Source organism: Meriones unguiculatus (genome assembly GCF_030254825.1).
Source record: "Meriones unguiculatus strain TT.TT164.6M chromosome 13 unlocalized genomic scaffold, Bangor_MerUng_6.1 Chr13_unordered_Scaffold_40, whole genome shotgun sequence".
NCBI lineage: Eukaryota > Metazoa > Chordata > Mammalia > Rodentia > Muridae > Meriones > Meriones unguiculatus.
Genome location: NW_026843649.1, coordinates 309,617 through 331,561, shown reverse-complemented (window position 1 = coordinate 331,561; position 21,945 = coordinate 309,617). Strand labels below are relative to the sequence as shown.

The following is a 21,945-nucleotide window of genomic DNA, read 5'->3' as shown; positions in this document are numbered from 1 at the left end:
GAAAGTATGTCAGGTAAGTCAAGTCCATTCCGAGAATCTGTCTCAAAAAAATAGCATCCTGGTATGTAAACAAATAACTTCTAATAATGGAAGGCCACTGCTTTAATAATTTCTGGGGGCTGTGGTTGGAGCTGAGGACAGAGGTCTGCTGAGCTGGAAAACTACCCCAGTCATTCCTTTATTTTTTATTTTTATTTTTTCATTTTATTCACATAGCCCAGGGTCACGTTCACTTTGGATTCATCCAGATGTCCCTGCTCTGCTTTGTCTACATTCTTCCCCACATCTACAATAGCTTTCTTCTCCCCCATACCTGGTACCTATCAGGTTCCTTTCTTTTATATTTCTGTTTTTGTTCTCACAGCACTTCTGGTCACTCACTCAAGGGAGAAAAATCTTTGCATTTTCCCTGTGGAGACACGTGACTCCCACTAAACTGACTCAAGTGGGAAACCCAGTCCCCAGGAAACAGCCTGAAAGCTCTCTTATGGACTTAACTGTGTTCTTTAAACAACATGTTGTAGGCCTGTGCATGTATTTTAGTTAGTATAGTATTTGTCTGGCATGTAGAAAGCCCTGGTTTTCATCTCTAGCACCACATATACTATGTATGTTGGCCCCTTCCTGTGATCTCATTATCTGAGAAGCAGAGGCCAGAAGATCAGAGATTCAAGGTTAGCCTCAATTTTATACTCTGACTTCAACCTGGCTACAAGAGACCCTCCTTTAACACAACCAAACACACAAATCTTTAAATGTCAACACCAACTGAAATACAACAGGTGAGAGAGCAAGGGCAGAACTGACACCATCTTGTCTTTCAGACACCATTTTGAATATCCCTGTCCTTTAGGTGACCCAAGTTCTCCCATGAAGATCTTGGCATTTAAAAATATATACAGAAGGAAACTGGCAAGTGAAAAATGCCAGGGGAAACTTGGCAACAACAAATAGGCCCACAGGATGAACTTGGCAAGAATAATTAGGCCCAGCACCTGGAGCCAACCAGTGAAATAAAAGTACATACATAGTTCAGGGCATTGCCCAAGTCAAAGTTCCTTTTTCAATAGCCTGTTTCCTCCTTATGGATTGGCCAACTGGTCCAAAACAATCAGCTTAAAGGTCAATCTACCTCAATCTACCTACTCACTTCTTATCCAACTGTGTAATGCCAAGGCTTGGAATTCCCCGCTTGTGGTTTTTCTTAAAAACTCTACCCTCTCTAGGCTCAGGGACTCTCTTTCAGGGATGATTGATGGCTTAAGCTCAAGCTTGAATAAAAACCCTTATATGTTTGCATCATACTCATATTCCTGCTGGTCTCTTGGAGGCAGGGGACGTCTCATGATCTAGGCATAGCAACAGGACATTATCTTTTAAATATAAACCTTTTTTTTTCTCCCAGAATTACCATGATCAGATGAATTTTTTATGCTGTAACAGTTCAGACAGAATGTTGGGTGAATGTTTTGAATTGCAAACGTTGTTATAAACAAAAATGAAAATCCCAGACATTCAATTTTACCAATAAAGAGTCAGGGGCCATATGCTGCAGTGAAAACCTTCTAACTCAGAGAAGAAGAGAAAGCACACAGCTGGCATTACTTTCCAGATCAGGTCCAGATAAATAAATAAATCCCAATAGGTTCACTAGGTAAACTAACACCCAGGAGGAAAAGGCCAAAAAACTAGAGGCTTAAGGCTTACTAGGTCAAAGTCCCCAAAACCAGAGAGCTAAAAGATGAAGTATAAGCTAAAGCTAAAGCCAGAGTTTAAGATAACCCCTTTCTTCTTCTCCACACTGTCTTCAATACACCTCAACTCAAAGTCCCTCCTGCTCTTTAATCTCTGTCAGCTTGTTTTAGGTCCAAATCTTGACCTATGGTTAATTTGTCAAATCCTGTTCACAAAAAGCTCAAAACATAACCTTAATTTTGTATCATTATACAAATTATCTATACCAATGTAACCAATTATGAGCTTAATTTTGGTATCAATGTCCAAACATCTATAAGAATAGATTCAATAATCTACTATTTTCCTATTGTTCCTATATTCCTTCTGTTTTTAAATTTATTTTTTATTAACTTTAAATTATGGTTGTAGCCCCATCCCTCCTCCCCTCTCAGTATCACCTTCCCTACCTTTCTCCCTGATCCTTCTACCCTTTCTTGTTCCTCAGTAAAGGGAAATCCCCTTTCCCATACAACCCAGTTCATCAAGTTGCATTAGGAAATACCATGTCCTCTTCACTTTAGTCTGGCAAGGAAGTCCCACCAGAGGGAAATGATCAAAAAGCTGGCAAGTTAGTCAGCCTTCAGTGCAGACCTCACTTCCCTTACTAGAGGACTCACAAGATTCCTAAACTTCCCATCTGCTACATCTTAGTAGGGGCCTAGGTTCAGCTGATGCATGGATCTTGGTTGATGCATCTGTCTTAGCTAGCATCCCTTGGGCATGGTTGTTTGCTCTCTTGGTCCTCCTGTGGAGTTCCTGTCACCTCCAGGTCTTTCTCTCTTTCCTCCCACTTTTCTACAAGACTTCCTACTGATCATCATATGTTGGCCTATTAATTTCAAGCTATGTTTTGAGGCACTACTACATAGAGTCTCTCAGAGGACATCTCACAGGCTCCTGTAAGGAACCTTAGCAGAGTATCATTTATAGTAAGAGAAATGGCCACTCTCCCATAATATGGGTATTGAGTTTGGACAGGCATTGTTTGGGTATTCCTTCACTCTTGGCTCTAACTGCTCTATCATTTTTCCTACACATCTTGAAGGCTGGGTAAATTTGGGATTGAATTTAGTGAGGGTATGTTGGTGTTCCCCTCCCTGTACTGGGAGACTACTCTAGTTAGTGGGTGCACTCTTCAGTCTCTATGGCCTCTGCTTTTAGGAGTCTCTGCTTGAATTTCCCTCATATCCTCACAGGAGTCTGCTCTGAGTTAGATCTCCAGCTTGTCACAGAGATACAACACCCTCAGGCCATTTCCCTAAAAGTCTTCTGTCTTCTCTCCTCATTTCTGATCTCTACTCTCAACTCTCTACACCCCCTCCCTTGCTTTGTTCCCTCTCTTCAACCACTACTTGTGTCCATGCTGACTCTACAACCAAGTGAGATTCATATATCCTCCCTTGGATCCTCTTATGTTGCTTATCTCCTATGGGTCTGTGCCTCATAGTATACTTATCCTGTATGATGTGGCTAAAATCTACATGTAAGTGACTACACACCATGTGTGTCATTCTGGGTTTGCATTTCTTCACGCAGGATGATCATTTCCAGTTCCATCCATTTCCCTACAAATTTCATGACTGCTTTGTTTTTAATGGCTGAGTAGTATTCCATTGTGTAAATGTGCCACAGTTTCTTTATCCATTCTTCAGTTGTGAGACATCTAGGTTGTTTCCATATTCTGGCTACTACAAATAAAACTTCTATGAAACTGGTTAATTAGGTTGTCCTTGTTGAGTATCTTTTGGGGATATATCCAGTAGTGGTGGAGCTGGGTGTTGAGGTAAGGCTCCTCCCAATTTTCTGAGAAAGCACCAGTGCTTGTAAAAGTTTACACTCGCACCAGCAAGGAAGGACTGTTCCCCTTTGTCCTCATCCTAGCCAGGATGTGCTGTAACTTGAATTTTGATCTTAGCTGTTCAGACTGGTATGAGATAGAATCTCAGAGTCATTTTGATTTGCATTTCTCTGATGATGAGGGAAGGTGAGCATTTCTTTAAGTGCTTCTAATCCAGTCAAGATTTTCCTGTTGAAAATTCTTCTTAAATCTGTGCCAGTTATTTAACTGAGTCATTTTTTTATTGGCGTTTGATTTCTTGGGTCCATTGTATAGTTTGGATATTAGCACTTTGTTGAAAATAGGATTGATGAGTTTTTCTCCTAATGTTTAGACTGACATTTAGTTCTGTTGATCGTGTTTTTTTTTTTTTTTTCTTACACAAGTTTTCAGTTTCATGAGGTCCCATTTTTTGATTGTTGATCTTAGAGCCTGATCTGTTGGTGTTCTGTTCAGGAAGTTTTCTCCTGTACCAATGAGTTCAAGGCTCTTCCCAACCTTCGATTCTAACAGATTTAGTGTATCTGCTGCTATATTGAGGTTTCCGACCCACTTGAATGTGAGAGGTTTTTTTGGAGGGAGATAAATATGTATCTCTTTGCATTTTTCTACATGCAGAGATACAGTTAGATCAGCACTATTTGTTGAAGATGCTGTCTTTTTTTCCATTGTACAGTTCTGGCTTCCTTGTCAAAAATCAATGGACCAAAGGTATGTGGGTTTATTTCTGGGTCTTTGATTCAATTCCATCGATCAATCAACCAGTCTATCTCTATGCCAGTACCATGCAGTTTTTATTATTATTGCTGTGTGTTGTAGCTTGAAGTCAGGGATAGAGATAATTCCAGAAGTTCTTTTATTGTCTAGGATTGTTTAAGCTGTTCCGGGTTTTTTTATTCTTCCGTATGAAGTTTAGAATTGTTCTTTCAAGGTCTGAAAAGAACTGTGTTGGTATTTTGATGTGATTCCATTGAATCTGTAGATTGCCTTTGGTTAGATGGCCATTTTCACTATCTTAATCCTATGGATCCAGGAAATGTGGAGATCTTTCCATTTTCTGACATCTTCTTCATTTTCTTTCTTCAGAACATTGAAGTTGTTTTCATGCAGGTCTTTCACTTATTTGGTTAGAGTCACACCAAGATATATTATAGCATTTGTGGATATTATGAATGATGTAGTTTCCTTAATTTCTTTCTCAGCACATATGTCCCTTATGTACAGGAGAGCTACGGATTTTTAAAAAAATTAATCTTGTATCCAGTTACTTTGCTGAAGCTGTTTATCAGCTGTAGGAGTTCTCTGGTGTAATATTTGGGGTTGCTTACATACACTACCACCTCATCTGCAAATAGCAATGTTTTGACCTCTTCCTTGCTGATTTGTATGTCTTGATCTCCCTTAGTTGTCTTATTGCTATAGCTAGAACTTAAAGTACTATATTGAAGAGAAACAGAGAGAGTGGGCATTCTTCTCCTGTCCCTGGTTTTAGTGGAATTGCTTTGAATTTTTCTACATTTATTTATTTTTTACAATATTTCTTCATTTATTTATTTTGATACTTGCAATAAGCTTGCTGTATATAGCCTTTATTATGGTTAAATATAAATCTTGTATCTTTGATCTCTCTAAGACTTTCATCATGATGGGATGTTGGATTTGGTCAAACATATTTCCTCCATCTCATGAGATGACCATGTGATTTTTTTCTTTAATTTTTTTAATATGGTGGATTACATTGATGATATTGTGTATGTTGAACCCTCCCTGCATCCCTGTGATGATGTATATGATGTGTTCTTGGATTCAGTTTTATTTTATTGAGGTTTTTTTTTACATGGAAGTTCATGCATGAAATTGGTCTTGAATTATCTTTCTTTGTTGGATCTTTATGTAGTTTAGGCATGACTGTGGCCTCATAGAACAAATTTAGCAATGTTCCTTTTGTTTCTACTTTGAATGTCTGACAGAATTCTGCACGAAAACCATCTGGATCCTGGCTTTTTATTTTATTTTCTTAGTGGTTACTGGATTGTTTAAGCTTTTTCCTGATCTTGATTTATCTTCAGTAGGTTAAATCTATCCAGAAAATCACTTGTTTACTTTAGATTTTTGAATTGTGGAATACAGGCTTTTGAAATAAGTCCTATTGATTTTTTTGGAATTCCTCATTGTCTGTAGTTATGTCCCCTTTTTGTTTCTGATGTTGTTTATCTGGATCCTCTCCCTCTGCCTTTCAGTTAGTTTGGCTAAGGGTTTGTTTATCTTGTTGATATTTTCAAAGAACCAGCTTTTGGTTTTATTGATTCTTTATATCAGTCTCTTTGTTTCCAATGTATTGGTTCCAGCCCCAAGTTTGAATATTTCCTGTCAACTGATCCATGTTGGTGTGTTTGCTTCCTTCTGTTAGAAGGCTATCAAGTGTGCTGCTAAATTACTAGTATGGGATCTCTCCAGTTTCTTTATAAAGGCACGTCATTTATCAAAATGCTGTGAGCTTTTCTCTTAGCACTGCTTTCATTGTGTTTCATAAATTTGGGTATGTTTTGCCTTCATTTTCATTGAAAACTAGAATGTCTTTTACTTCTTCTTTTGTTTCTTCCATGATCAAGTGGTGTTTCTTTTATTGAAGTCTAGCTTTAATCCATGGATGTCTGATAAGAGTCATGGAGTTATTTCAACCTTCTTATATCTTCTGAGGCTTGCCTTGTGACTGATTCTATGGTCAAATTTGGAGAAGGTTTCATGAGTTGCTGAGAAATGTTCTGTAGATATCTGTTTAGTCCCATTTGATTAAAGATGTCTGTTAGTTTCTTTATTTCCCCACTTACTTTTTGTCTTGATCTGTCCTTTGGAGAAAGTCAGTGCTGAAGTCTCCTACTATTGATGTGTGAGATTCAATGTGTGATTTAAGCTTTAGTAATATTTCTTTTATGAATGATGCTACCCTTATATTTGCATCATAGATGTTCATTATTAAATGGTTGTAGTGGTGAGTTTTTCCTTCAGTGAGTATAAAGTGTTCTTCCCCATCTCTTTTGATTAATTTTGATTGATAACTTATTTTTTGAGAGATGAAAATATCTACTTCATCTTGTTTTTTTGGGTCAATTTTCTTTCCAAACCATTTCCAGCCCTATAATCTGAGGAAAGGGCTATCTTTATTCATCATTATTTTTTAGTGTAATCACCCACACCTAAGAACAGTCTCTCTCTAGTATTCCTAATGACCTATCAAGGCACACACTCAGAAGAATTCTCTACAAGACAATACACAGCTAACACCCTCCCCTAAGATCCAGAGGGAAAAACAGAAGTGAAGAAATTAAACATCATAAACCTAAAATAGAAAAGTCCAGATAGCAACAGCTAGAATCACAATCATCCCAAACCCAGATCACTAGACACCAGAGAGAAATCAAAATCATTAACACCCAAGACACCAAATCACCACAACCCTACTAGAGGAGACCCTGAGGAATTCAATATAGCCACAGAACAAGACAATGATTTCAAAACATAGATAAATCAAGGATATAACAGAGGATATGGATAAAACCTCAATGATGTTTGTGAAAACAAATAAAAAGTGAAATAAAACACTGAAGATAGTTGAAGACATTTTATTACAAAAGAAATCGATAAACTTAAAACCTGAGATGTATCTAGAAATAAAAACTGAAGAAGTCTAACAAAAACTTAAGTGATAAGCCTCACCAACACAGTCTAAAACATCAAAAAGTCATTCTCATGACTAGATAAAATGCTAATCCTTAATTTCTCATCCATCAGATTCTCTGTTTCTTGATTTTTACTGAGCTCTTTAATCTATTCTGGTGAGTTTTGTGCAGAGTGATACATAAGCATCTTTTGAATTATTTTATGTGCATACTTCTAGTTTGACCACAACAATGTGTTGAAGATGCTGTCTTTTTTTCCAGTGTTTATTTCAAGATTTCTTATCTTAAAAATATCAAGTGTCCATAAGTATTTGGATTTCTGCCTGGATCTTTGATCCCATCATTGACCAAAGTGTTTTTTACTCTGCCAATACCATCCTGTTACTTACTACTATAGTTTTTTTTTTTTTTCAATGCAGTTTATTCAGGAAACTTGAACAATCATCTGACCCTGGGTAAAGCCAGCCCACTTTAAATAGCCTCTGGGTAGCCAACCTCAGCATGCCACGTGGGCAATGCAGATAGGTCCACATACATGGAAGCAAGCCAGATCCTCAGCCTTAGCCAAATGTGGAGTTGTTTGTGACAGAGAGCACTCATATTGAGAAGGTGGAAGGCAGAAACCAGCTCCATCTTTCAGGCACAGCATTACACAGCTCTCTACAGTTCCCCCTTTTTGTTTTAGATGCATCACGCAAGAGTAGAGGTCTGATCTCTGATATTAGAAATAAATTGGGACTTTGTACTGATGTTCATTTAGGTGTCATCCACCCAAAGAGCATCAGACCTGTCTGATACCTTTTTCTCAGAGGCGGGACCTGGGGCATCAACCCGCATGCAATCAGACATGCTCTTCTCTGGGTCCAAAGCAGCTGACCCTGAGTGCAGTGCTTAGCCTCGCATCCTGAGCATAACATTTTGGCTTTTTATGGTAGCCAACCATGCTTGGGGAGACTGTCCTGCTTCAATGGCTGTAGAGGCCTGAATGGTCATGGCTGCATTACGCTGTTGTGAGACTCTAATCTTGCATATATACCACAGGCAAACCAAGGTGACCAACACCAGAAGTCCTGCTAACGCTCCCATGCCCACCCATTCCTTCAGATGATTCATGGCTGCAGCAATCCATGATGATAATCCTGTGGCTAGTCCTGTGTCCACTCTGGTAGAATTTACCATGACAATGGCCACTCTCAGCTGCTCTATCATAGTATCGAATTCTCCAGTCCAATTACCTAAAATATAGCTAGACAATTGCTTAGACAGATTTGTTCAGAGTCCAATTGGGTTACATAGTAATGTGAAGAGGGACTGCCTCTGACATGAACTGACTGGCCTGCTCTTTAGTCACCTCCTCCTGAGGGGGAGCAGCCTTACCAGGCCATAGTAGAGGACAATGCAGCCACTTTTGATGTGAACTGATGGACTAAGATCAGAAAGGAGAGGAGAACCTCCCCTATCAGTGGACTTGGGGAGTGGCATGCATGCAGAGGGAGGAGGGAGGGTGGGATTGGGAGGGGAGGGAGGGGCTTATGGGGGGATGCAGAATGAATAAAGTGTAATTGATGAAAAATTTTAAAAAAAGGGAAAAAATAATTTAAGAACCTTAAATGACTTTTAAAAGTGGAGGAAAACATGGAGTTAGTCAATTTACATGGAGCACGTCTCGCCCCTGGGGTCAATGGTCTCCTGAACCTACTCAGACCTCGGACACCACCACTGCTAGTTATAGAACTGATGCGGGATGTTCCAATGAGGGGGTTAAGGCTTCTCATAATATTTCCTATAAGCCCACACCTGCTTGTTTATATCCCCCATTTTTATTCATTATTAGCCAGATAGAGCCAAGTAATTGTGGTAATGATACTTGCTTTTTTGCCCAATGCTGCAATGCTAGTAAATTTACTAGCTGGTTACTCACATACCTCGCTGGGTGCCTGTGCCCGTTGATGCCCCTCACGCTATAACTCTCTTCAGACAGAAAAGAGATCTTGGAATTACAGCTGCCATTGTTACTGCCATCTCATTGGCGGCTGTTGGAGCTACCACCGTGGCATTAGACATGAGTCATACTGGGCAGACTGCTCAGACCCTGAATAACCTTTTAGCCAATGTATCTCATGCCTTAGATGTAAAAAAAGGAATTAATACTCAACTAAAAGGAGGCTTGATGGTGTTCAATCAGAGGATTGACCTCCTGCAGGAGCAAATTGATACCCTATGGCAAATCGCTCAACTTGGCTGTCAATGAAAGTATGCTGGATTTTGAGTCACTAGCATACAACATGAGAATTTTCCCTGTACTACTATAGTTTTTTGTTCAATTTAAGTTTTGGATGGGTGATACCTCTAGCAGTTCTTATTTAGGATTGTTTTAGCTGTCATGGTTTATTTATGCTTCTATTTGAAGCTGAAAATCGTCCTGTCAACATCTAGAAAGAATTGTCTGGAACTTTGATGAGGATTGCACTGAATGTTGATGTTGATTGTTTTTCTTAGGATGGAGAGTTTTACACTATTCATCTTATCTATGAGCAGTGGAGAGCTTCCTTGCCCTTGCCCAGGCATAAAGATAAATAGTCTTCAGGAATACAGCAGAAAACTGAAAATCTTCTGTATAACAAAGGACTGCCATCATTCTGAAAATGTAGCAGTATACACAAAACTAAAATACTTCTACCATCTACCCACCCAAATAAAGGCTAATATTAAAATGCATAAATAAATCAAAAGAAAAAATATATATCAAGAAAATAGACAATCCAAATAAAACATACCTACAATTCTAAATAAAGAATTTTTTATTTTTATTAATTACAGTTTATTCACTTTGGTTCCCAGCTGTAGACTCCTTCTCCAACCCTCCCAATCCCACCCTCCCTCCTTCTTCTTCTCCTATACCCCTCCCCAGTCCAATGATAGGGTAGGAGCCCCTCCCCTTCAATCTGACCCTAGTCTATCAGGTCTCATCAAGACTGGCTTTTTTGTATTCCTCTCTTGGTAAGGCTGCTACCCCCTCAGATGGAGGTGATTGATCAAAGGACCAGCCCATGAGTTCATGTCAGGTCACTATTTGCAGATGTTATGATAGCATACATGAGTGACACAAAAAATTCTATCAGGGAACTCCTACAGCTGATAACCTCCTTCAGCCAAGTGGCTGGATACAAAATCAACTCACAAAAAATAGTAGCACTCTTGTATGCAAAAGACAAAAGGGCTGAGAAAGAAATTAGGGAAACAACACCCTTCACAATAGCCACAAAGGACATAAAATACCTTGCTGTAACTCCAACCAAGCAAGTCAAAGACTTGCATTGAAAGAAAAAACTTTCAGTCTCTGAAGAAAGAAATAGAATAAGATATCAGAAGAGAATTCTTAAAGAAATAATTCAAACAGCTGAGAAACATTTAAAGATATGTGCAAGGTTCATAGTCATCAGGGAAATGAAAACCAAAAGTGGTTTGAGATATGGCCTAAAGAGAGTCACAATGGCTAAGAATGGTCAAACATTTCTAGTAGGAGGACAAACATGTTTAGCCACTAAGGACATCTCTATGGCTCTTCCTCAGCAAGATGGAAATTGTTCTGCCTCAGGAAGTAACTATAGCACTCTTGGGTATATATTCAAAGAATGTTTCATCCTTCCATGGAGACATTTTTGCAAAGATGTTTATGACTGCTCTATTCATCACTTCCCAAAATTGGATATAACACTGATTTCCATCAACAGAAGAATAGATAAAGAAAATGTGGACATTTACACAACAAAATATTACTCAGTCATTTAAAAAAGTAAATGAAATTTCAAAGTAAATGCATATCTACAGGTAAACTAGAAAAAATCAGTCTGAGTATATAATAACACAAGTTCAAAAATACAAATATGACATGTACCTACTTACATGATATTATTACTTGTAAAGTGAATGATAAGCAACCTATAGTACATAAAACCATGTAGGATACACAAAGAATAAGGGACTAGTGTTGAAGAAGAAGTAATAGATCTCCCTAGGATAGGGTAATAAAATAGTTATTTATAGATTGAAGAAGGGCTCATAAAGGAGAATTGGTTGGAAGTGGGGAAGAAAGAAGACATTAAGGAAAGTAATATGAAGAGAGACAGCCAAAATTAAATGTCAATTGAATGTTCCTGTAGCAAACTAACACAACAGTTTGCTTCCTACAATATATACATAACTGAAGGTGATCCAAATGAAATAATATGAGAGTCCCAATACGATGTCACTTGGCATCAAATGAAGACTGGGTTATATCTACTTGAGCTGGTGGCCAAAGGAGTCTTATTGGAATCCCCAAACAATGCACACTTTTGTCAAGATTATAATTTGCTCTCCATAAATTCACTGCAAGTCTCTTTTGCTGAATACAACACTTATTCAACTCACTGAACATAGAGAAATTAAGCTGGTGTCTCCAAAAAAATTCACTATATAGTTATATTTATTTATAGGTAGATAGATAGAGAGGGAGAGAGAGATAGATGATAGACAGACAGACAGACAGATAGATAGATAGATAGATAGATAGATAGATAGATTTGTGTGTGTAATTTGTATATATATATATATTTAAATTCCAGTAACCAAAGTTTTGTAAGATTATACATAGGAGACATCAATTAATTATTTTGTTTGTTTATATATAAGAATTAACATTACATCATTTTTTCACTTTCCTACCTTCAAAGCCTTTTGCAGTTTTAGCTCTTTTGAAATTTATATGGCCGTATTTTCATGAATTTTACCTAAGTTAGATATCAAAATTTTATTTGTGTTATATTGTATATATCATATTATAACAATAATATATAATAATACCATGAAATTATATCAGCAGTAATTATGATAAATAGTGTTACAGTAAAGTAGAAAAAGTATAGAGATGAAGTATTTTTCTTTTTGGTTGTTGTTATGAGACAGTTGACTGAATCCAGCCATCTCAAGACTTCTGCTTCCAGGTTCAAAACTGAGTTCATATTCACAGGCCCTAAAACCTACTCCTATCCTGATTCTTCAGTGATGCATGTTTGTCTTTTAATCACGAAAGAATGTAAAGAGGAAAGTGGCTGATAATCTAAACTAAGCACACAAGCCGTAAATGTGTTGCCTGTCATGATTTAAATTGACTATGAGAAGCTTGCCTCCTCTTTTGGTCATGTATTATTCTGAATTATGTGCCAGACATCCAGGAGGAGGTCTGAATGCAAAAGCTGAGTTGAGAACCCTGAACCCAGGTGTCCTGCATATGGCTGAGTCACTACTGTTTACTTTCTTGGTCAAAACCCCATGTCAAAGTATGACTGAAGTCTCCCTCTCCAGCCCCCCCCACCCCATGTCCCTCCTCAAGTCCACTAAGGACGTCCTCCTCCTCTACTATATTACTGTAGCTTATCAGATCTCATCAAAACTGTCTGGATCTACTTTCCCTGTTGCTTAATTTAGCCACCTTGACTGATGGAAGTGACCAAAGAGCTATCAAAGTGAACAAAGCATGACTGCCCCTGCTCCCCTTCCTAGGAGAAATCAAATGTTCAAACTACTTTCACAACAGCAATCCAAAACAAACAAGCTGTTTTTGGATGACCTACAATTTTGTCTCAGACTCTGGTGCTCTCCAAATCACTGTGGACCATGATGAAATCATACAGGTTGTTGAAAAAAGAACCAAACATGTTTTTCACCCACATGGAGGAACCAGGTGCAAAGCCTCAGGGCTATGGGATTCCAAGAGTACATGGATATGAGGAACAGAACAATAAAAAGACAGAAAATTCAGAGCAAGTCTGGCTACAGTGACTGAAATATCTCAGCACTGTGACCCTCAGTTTTCTGGACTTTGCTACAGTGAGTGAGCTGGCCTATCATGAGAACCTTTGGTTATGCAAAGACTGAGAGCCTGAAGCAACAGTAGGAATCAGCTGCAGCATACAAAGTCTTCTTTGACATTGTTGAGGTCTGAGCCTGTTGCAGGACATAAGCCAACAATCTCCTTGGATCTGCCTCGATGCAGGGGACTGTTTCTGTGTAGTGAAGAGCCTGACATGCCCCTTCCTTTGCTTTGCTTCAGCCTCCTCCTGCAACCTGTGTATACATCAACAGAGATATTTCTGATCCATTGTGGTTATTATGGAAAGTCCAACACCTACATGGAGGCAGATGTTAACCTTGCTACATTTATTCCCATTTCCATTCCACTTGATCTATCCCAAAATGACCAGAACTTTTTTGACACAGAACCAAGTCTACGATGGAATTTCAACCTGTGAGTACTTGCTTGAATGTGCTATGGTTGTTCTGGTTAAAAGATAGTACTAGATGACCTGCTAAACACATGTAATTCCATTGAGAATAATGAACTAGATACAGAATAATGTGAAAAATAGTTTCACATTTTTTTTTCTGCTTCATTGTGCCTCTGAAAACATTTCCACTTCTCTTTGTTATGTTTCCATTCAGAAAGAAATCAGGGATAGAAAAAAAGAACGACTTTTGTGTCTCTCCATGGTGTGATTCCATGGCGAGACTTACATATTTTTAACACACTGACTTTAATATGTCAAGATAAGTTTCCATTCTTCTCAGGTCTATCTGGCCATCTAAATGTCTTATGTTTGAATATCTGTTTCCAGAGACTTGGAGAGTTTCTGCTCTAGTGAACTTGAATATCCCTATGTGCTCAGTACAAATCTTAGACTCTCCAATTTCACGTGTTCTGGCTTTACTATCTTTAAAGTATCTCAGAGTTTAGACACTGTGGTCATACTTATCACTTATTTGATCATCACTGATATTGTAATAGAGCGTTCTGAAATCCATGTCATTTATGCCCATATTCTGTTCTCTGCTTAATTAGTTCTGCTGGAAACCCAGTGTTGTCTGATTTGACTGGTGGTTTTATGATTTTAATTTACAACATTTCTATCTGTCTTTCTCCTCCCTCACAATCTCAGTGTTAACTTATGATTTGTCTTTTATGTTACACAGTCTTTTCTGTGTACAGCTGTTTGTTCTATCCCTCATCCGAGTTCTCATGGAGACTCCTGATTCTTTTTGTGTGTGTGTGTGTGACAAAATTATTATTTTTTTTATTTTTTTATTTTTTTTCAAATCCTGTACATATTTTTTTTATTTTTTATTATCAGTTACATTTTATTTACTCTGTATCCCAGCCGTGTCCCGATCCCTCATTCCCTCCCAGTCCCTCCCTCCCTCCCTCATCTCCACCGTGCCCCTTTCCAAGTCCACTGATAGGGGGGACCTCCTCCCCATTCATCTGATCCTGTTTTATCAGGTATCTTCAGGACTGGCTGCAAAGCCCTCCTCTGTGGCCTAACAGGACTGCTTCTCCCTTAGGGGGTGGGGAGACCAAAGAGCCAGTCATTGAGTTCCTGTTAGAAATAGTCCCTGTTCCCATCACTTTGGGAAACCAATTGGTTACTGAGCTACCACAGGCTACATCTGAGTGGAGGTTCTAGGTTATATCCATACATGGTTCTTGGTTGAATGTCAGTCTCAGAAAAGACCCTGTGCCCAGATATATTTGGTCCTTGTGGAGCTCCTATCCTTTCCCCATCAGACTAACTCCCCTTCTTTCTTATGATTCCCTGTACTCTGCCAAAGGTTTGGTCATGAGTCTTTGCTTTGAAAACACTGCTAGTTAGAGTCTTTCAGATGTGCTCAGTAGATTCCTGTCATACGTTCAATGCACATCTCATCTGTCTTTCTAAACGAGGATTGATCATCTTACCCCATGTCCGCTCAATTGATTATCGTTTTTAGGTGTATAGATTTCATTATGTTTATCATATCTTATAGGTCTATATAAGTGAGTATATCCCATGTTTGTCTTTCTCCTTCTGGGATATTTCACTCAGAATGATCTTTTCTAGATCCCACCATTTGCCTGCAAATTTCATGATTTCCTCCTTTTTGATTGCTGAGTAGTATTCCATTGTATAAAAATACCACAATTTCTGTACCCACTCCACCGTTGATGGACATCTGGGTTGTTTCCAGGTTCTGGCTATTACAAATAGAGCTGCTATAAACATGGTTGAGCAAGTGTCCTTTTTGTGTACTTGAACAAACTTTGGGTATATACCTAGCAGTGGTATAGCTGGGTCTGGAGGAAGCACTATTCCTATTTGTCTTAGAAAGCGCCAGATAGCTTTCCAGAGTGGTTGTACCAGTTTACATTCCCACCAGCAGTGGAGGAGGGTGCCCCTTTCTCCACAACCTCTCCAGCATGTGTTATCGCTTGAGTTTTTCATCTTGGCCATTCTGATGGGTGTAAGGTGATATCTCAGGGTCGTTTTGATTTGCATTTCCCTGATGGCTAATGAGGATGAGCATTTCTTTAAGTGTTTTTCTGCCATTCGATATTCCTCTGTCGAGAATTCTCTGTTTAGCTCTGTTCCCCATTTTTTAATTGGATTACTTGGATTGCTGCTTTTCAGCTTCTTTAGTTCTTTGTATATACTGGATATTAGTCCTCTGTCAGATAAAGGGTTAGTGAAGATTCTTTCCCAATCTGTAGGCAGTCGTTTTGTTTTGATGACGATATCCTTTGCTTTACAGAAACTTTTCAGTTTCATGAGGTCCCATTTATTGATTGTTGCTCTTAGAGCCTGTGCTGTTGGTGTTCTGTTCAGGAAGTTGTCTCCTGTGCCAATGAGTTCTAGGCTGTTCCCCACTTTTTTTTTCCAATTGATTTAGGGTATCTGGTTTTATGTTGAGGTCCTTGATCCACTTTGACTTTAGTTTTGTGCAGGGTGATAAATATGGATCTATTTTCATTTTTCTGCATGTAGACATCCAGTTGGTCCAGCACCATTTGTTGAAGATGCTGTCTTTTTTCCATTGATTGGAATTGGCTTCTTCGTCTAATATCGAGTATTCATAGGTGTGTGGATTTGTTTCTGACTCTTCTATGGGGTTCCATTGATTCTCCTTTCTGTTTCTATGCCAATACCATGCAGTTTTTATTACTGTTGCCCTGTAGTACAGCTTGAGATCAGGAATGGACATACCTCCAGATGATCTGTTGTTGTACAGGATCGTTTTGGAGATTCTGGGTTTTTTGTTTCTCCATATGAAGCTGAGAATCTTTTTTTCAAGGTCTGTAAAGAATTGAGTTGGTATTTTGATGGAAATTGCATTGAATCTGTAGATTGCTTTTGGCAGTATGGCCATTTTCACAATGTTAATCCTACCAATCCATGAGCACGGGAGATCTTTCCATCTTCTGATATCTTCTTCGATTTCTTTCTTCAGAGACTTGAAGTTTTTCTCAAACAGGTCTTTCACTTGCTTGGTTAGAGTCACACCAAGGTACTTTATGTTATTAGTGGCTATTGTGAAGGGTGTTGTTTCCCTAATTTCTTTCTCAGCCTTTTTGTCTTTGGTATATAGGAGGGCTTCTGATTTTTTTGAGTTGATTTTGTATCCTGCCACTTTGCTGAAGGTGTTTATCAGCTGAAGGAGTTCTCTGGTTGAATTTTTGGGGTCGCTCATGTATACTATCATATCATCTGCAAATAGTGACACTTTGACCTCTTCCTTTCCGATTTGTATCCCCTTGATCTCCTTTCGTTGTCTTATTGCTCTGGCTAGGACTTCAAGTACTATGTTGAAGCAATATGGGGACAATGGACAGCCTTGTCTTGTCCCTGATTTCAGTGGGATTGATTTAAGTTTCTCTCCATTGAGTTTGATGTTAGCTATAGGCTTGCTATATATTGCCTTTACTATGTTTAGGTATGTGCCTTGTATCCCTGATCTCTCCAAGACTTTAAACATGAATGGGTGTTGGACTTTGTCAAATGCTTTTTCGGCGTCTAAGGAGATGATCATGTGGTTTTTCTCCTTCAGTTTGTTTATGTAGTGGATTACATTGATGGATTTCCGTATGTTGAACTACCCTTGCATGCCTGGGATGAAGCCTACTTGCTCATGGTGGATGATATCTTTGATGTGTTCTTGGATTCGGTTTGCAAGTATTTTATTGAGTATTTTTGTGTCAATGTTCATAAGAGAGATAGGCCTGAAGTTTTCTTTTTTTTTGTTGGGTCTTTGTGTGGTTTAGGTATTAAGGTGACCGTGGCTTCATAGAATGAGTTTGGTAGTGTTCCTTCTGTTTCTATTTTGTGGAATAGCTTGAGGAGAATTGGAGTTAGCACTTCTTTGAAGGTCTTGTAGAATTCTGCGCTGAAGCCATCTGCTCCAGGGCTTTTTTTGGAGGGGAGACTGTTAATGACTGCTTCGATTTCCTTGGGAGATATAGGGCTATTCAGTCTTTCTACCTGATCTTGACTTAGTTTTGGTAGATGGAATCTTTCAAGAAAATTATCCATTTCATTTAGATTCTCAAATTTTGTGGCATATAGGCTTTTGTAGTATGACCTAATAATTGTTTGGATTTCCTCAATGTCTGTGGTTATATCCCTATTTTCATTTCTGATTTTGCTGATCTGGATAGTTTCTCTCTGCTTTTTAGTTAGTTTGGCTAAGGGTTTGTCTATCTTGTTGATTTTCTCAAAGAACCAGCTTTTTGTTTCATTGATTCTTTGTATAGTTTTATTTGTTTCTAGTTGATTGATTTCAGCCCTTAGTTTGATTATTTCCAGCCATCTGCTCCTCTTGGGTGTATCTGCTTCTTTTTTTTCTAGGGTTTTCAGTTGGGCCATTAAGTTGTTTGTATGTGATGTTACGAATTTCATCTTGCAGGCACTTAGTGCTATAAATTTTCCTCTGAGCACTGCTTTCAATGTGTCCCATAAATTTGGGTATGTTGTTCCTTCCTTTTCATTGAATTCTAGGAAGTCTTTAATTTCTTTCTTTATTTCTTCCTTAACCCAGCTGTCATTGAGTAGTAAGTTGTTCAGTTTCCATGTGCGTGTCGGCTTTTTGTTGTTTCTGTTGTTGTTGAGGTCAAGCTTTAGTCCATGGTGGTCAGATAGTATACAAGGGATTATTTCAATCCTTTTGTATCTGTTGAGGCTTGCTTTGTGGCCCACTATATGGTCTATTTTGGAAAAGGTTCCATGTGGTGCTGAAAAGAAGGTGTACTCTTTTGAGTTTGGGTGAAATGATCTGTAGACGTCTATTAGGTCCATTTGATTTAGGGATTCTGTGAGTGCTTTTATTTCCCTATTTGGTGTCTGTCTAGTTGATCTGTCCCTTGGTGAGAGTGGAGTGTTGAAGTCTCCCACTATTAAGGTATTAGGATCAATGTATTATTTAAGCTTTAATAATGTTTCATTTACGAATGTCGGTGCTCTTGTATTTGGAGCATAGATATTCAAGATTGTGATGTCCTCTTGGTGGATTTTTCCTTTGATGAGAATATAGTGGCCCTCCTTATCTTTTTTTATTAACTTGGGTTGAAAGTCTATTTTATTAGATATTAGGATGGCTACTCCCGCTTGTTTTCTGGAACCATTTGCTTGAAAAACAGTTTTCCAGCCCTTTACTCTGAGGTAGTGTTTGTCTTTGTTGCATAGGTGTGTTTCTTGGATGCAACAGAATGTTGGATCCTGTTTCCTTAACCATTCTGTTAGCCTGTGTCTTTTTATTGGTGAGTTGAGTCCATTGATATTGATAGATAATAGTGACCAATGCATGTTAGTTCCTTTTGTAATGGAGTCGATGATCTAACCCTGTTTCATTGCTTGTTTTCTTTTCATTTTTGTTGGGACATTATCTGTGTGCCCTGTTTTCTTGGGTGAATTTGTTTTCATTGGATTGGAGTTTTCCTTCTAGTATCTTCTGTAGGGATGGTTTGCTGTGTAGATATTGTGTAAATTTCGTTTTGTCATGGAATATTTTGTTTTCTCCATCTATGTTGATTGAAAGCTTTGCAGGGTATAGTAGTCTGCGTTGACATTTGTGATCTCTTAGAGTCTCCATGATACTTGCCCAGGCCCTTCTGGCTTTCATAGTTTCTGATGAGAAGTCCGGTGTGATTCTGATAGGTCTACCTTCATATGTTACTTGGCCTTTTTCCCTTGCTGCTTTTAATATCTTTTCTTTGTTCTGTAGATTTAGTGTTTTGACTATGATGTGATGTGATGTGTTTCTTTTCTGGTCTAGTCTATTTGGAGTTCTGTAGGCCTCTTGTATATTTATGGACATCTCTTTCTTTAAGTTGGGAAAATTTTCTTCTATGATTTTCTTGAAACTATTTTCTGGACCTTGGATTCTGGAGTCTTCTTTTTCATGAATTCCTATTATTCTTAGATTTTGTCTTTTCATAGCATCCTTGATTTCTTGGATATTTTGTGATTGGAACTTTTCTGATTTTACTTTTTCTTTGAGAGAAGTATCCATTTCTGCAAGTGTGTCTTCAGCTCCAGAGATTCTCTCTTCCATCTCTTGTATTCTGTTGGTGATGCTTACTTTTGTGGTTCCTGATCTTTTCTCCAAGTTCTCCAGCTCAAGGGTTTTCTCATTTTGTGTTTTCTTTATTGATTTTAATTCTGTTTTCATGTCTTGCACCATTTCTTTCATGTGTTTCAATTTGGATTCCTGTCTCTCCACGATGGCCTCTATTTCATTTGTCATTTCCTTCTTATATGCCACTAATTTTTCCTCTACTTGTGTATCTATTTGTTTGGCTATGTTTGCCTGTGTTTCTTTAAGGATATTGTCTATTTCTTCTTTCTTTGCCTCCAATTGACTGGCCATCTCTTTGAAAGACTTGTTCATTTCCTCCTTATGAGCCTCAAATAATTGGGCAAGCATGGCTTTAATATCATTTTCCTGTGCTTCTGCTGAATTGGTGTATCCATCGATTTTGGGGTTTGCTGGTGAAGTCATGATGTCCTGATTTATGTTGGAAGTGTTCTTTCTCCTACCTCTGGCCATTGGCTTATCTGAAACCTTCCCTGTTTGTTTTTTGGATTCTGCAGATCAGACTGGGGCTGTCTCTCTCTGGTGTCTGGAGAGTTCTTCAGGAAGCTGAGCACTCTCAGCGTGTGCTGAGGACTAGCTGTACCTGTGGGAGGAAAGTACGCAGGCGCAAACAGGGCAAATGCAAGCATGTGTGCGCGCGCGCGTGTGTGTGTCTGTGTGTGTAAGTGTGCGTGGATGAGTTACTCGAGGGACAGAGTGATGGCTAATGTTGAACCCTTGAGTGTGTGTGAGGGGCTCTGCAGTGTATATGTCGCAGGCGCTAATGATGATCGCAGCGCAATTTCTGGCATTAACTGTCTTAAATCCTCAATCAGGCCCACAGGGCAGGAACTTCAATGTCCCTACTGCCCCTCTGTTTCCCAAAGTGGGTATGTGGGTGGGAGGGGGGTTCGATGCCTGGCTTCTGATTTAGAAGGACCCAGGATCTGGGGAACTGCAGATTCTCAAGGGTGCACTCACTTACAGGCAGGTCTCTTGGCAGAGATCGTGGTATCCGGGGCTCTCTGCTCTCTGGTTTGGCCCTGCTTCTTTGATGTGTTCTGCCAGTTCTGTGCTGCTGTCACTGCCAGGTTCTGAGGTCTTGCTGCAGCTGGAGATTTCAGGGTGGTCACTTCAGCAGGGATGGGGTAACCAGGCTCTCTGTTCTCTGGTTTGGCCCTGGTTATTCTTAAACTGGAGGGCTGTGGTGCCCCGTCAGTTCAGTGCTGCTCCGCTGCCACGTCCCGCTGTAACTGGAGACTGGGTTGCTAGTCCCAATGCTTTCTGGGAAGTCCTGGGATCTCTTTGTTGTGCTCTCCAAGCTTGGGAGGCCCAGCGCCTGGTGTGTCCAGGTTGTATGACGGCTCTGCCTGGTTTTGGTGAGTATATAGCGTATTCTCTGTCACTGTGGGATTAGGTGGGCCGTACCGTCAGTGATGGCGATCCTGCAGAGCTAGTATGGTGTCTAGCAGATTCGCGCCCTGGGAGGATGGTGCAGCCGCTGCGCGAATCTGGGACTCCGGGGCACGTACCGCTGGCTTTTGTCTGCCGCTAAAGTGCTTGGGGCTCCGTCTCAGCGGCTGTATACCCCAGGCAGTTAGGTCTGCACTGAGAAAGATGAGTCCGCTGTGCCCCTGTGCCGAGGAGGAAGGAGCGACTCCTGATTCTTATCTCGATGCCCAGTTGAATTCATTGCTTGGTTCTGTCTTCTTTTCTGTTGTTCATCTCTTTACTTTCTGAAATATATATCTGCCACTTTATCTCTCTGAGAAACTGTATTGTAGGTTGTTGGTTATTTATGATAATGTGGAGGAATCATTAGGCTTTTTTATATTCCTGTTTTTCAGTTGATGCTATAATTGGTACATATGTTCATTTGAACATCAGTGTTGGGAATAGGGTGGTCCTTTGCTGAAAAGTACCTTCTTGAAACTTCAATGCCTATTTCCTCTCAGATTAGGAAACAAACATACTAGACTAAAGTCCTGGTACTTTTACTGTTATAGAGTACTTGAATAGAAAAAAAAAAAAAAAAACAATGACCAAGGATGTCTAATTTATTCTGGAAGTAAAGAACTCTTAAGAATGCTTTCACAAGATAGAGAAACCATAGTTCAGTAGCCCACTGCAGCAAGAGAGAGAAGGAATCCCAACACAGGAGGAAGAAAAGAGCCCATCCTCAGAGATGGATAAAAGACAGAAAAGACTGAATCGTTAATTGACCTGTCTTAATCTAGATTCTATTTGAGCTATGATAGGTGGATCAAGTCTCAA

At 39.2% G+C, this 21,945-nt stretch overlaps 1 pseudogene; it reads right to left on the bottom strand.

Moving 5' to 3' along the window:
• The window catches only part of LOC132651104 (zinc finger protein 709-like), a 193,226-nt pseudogene that overhangs the window by 87,476 nt on the left and 83,805 nt on the right, over positions 1-21,945 (bottom strand).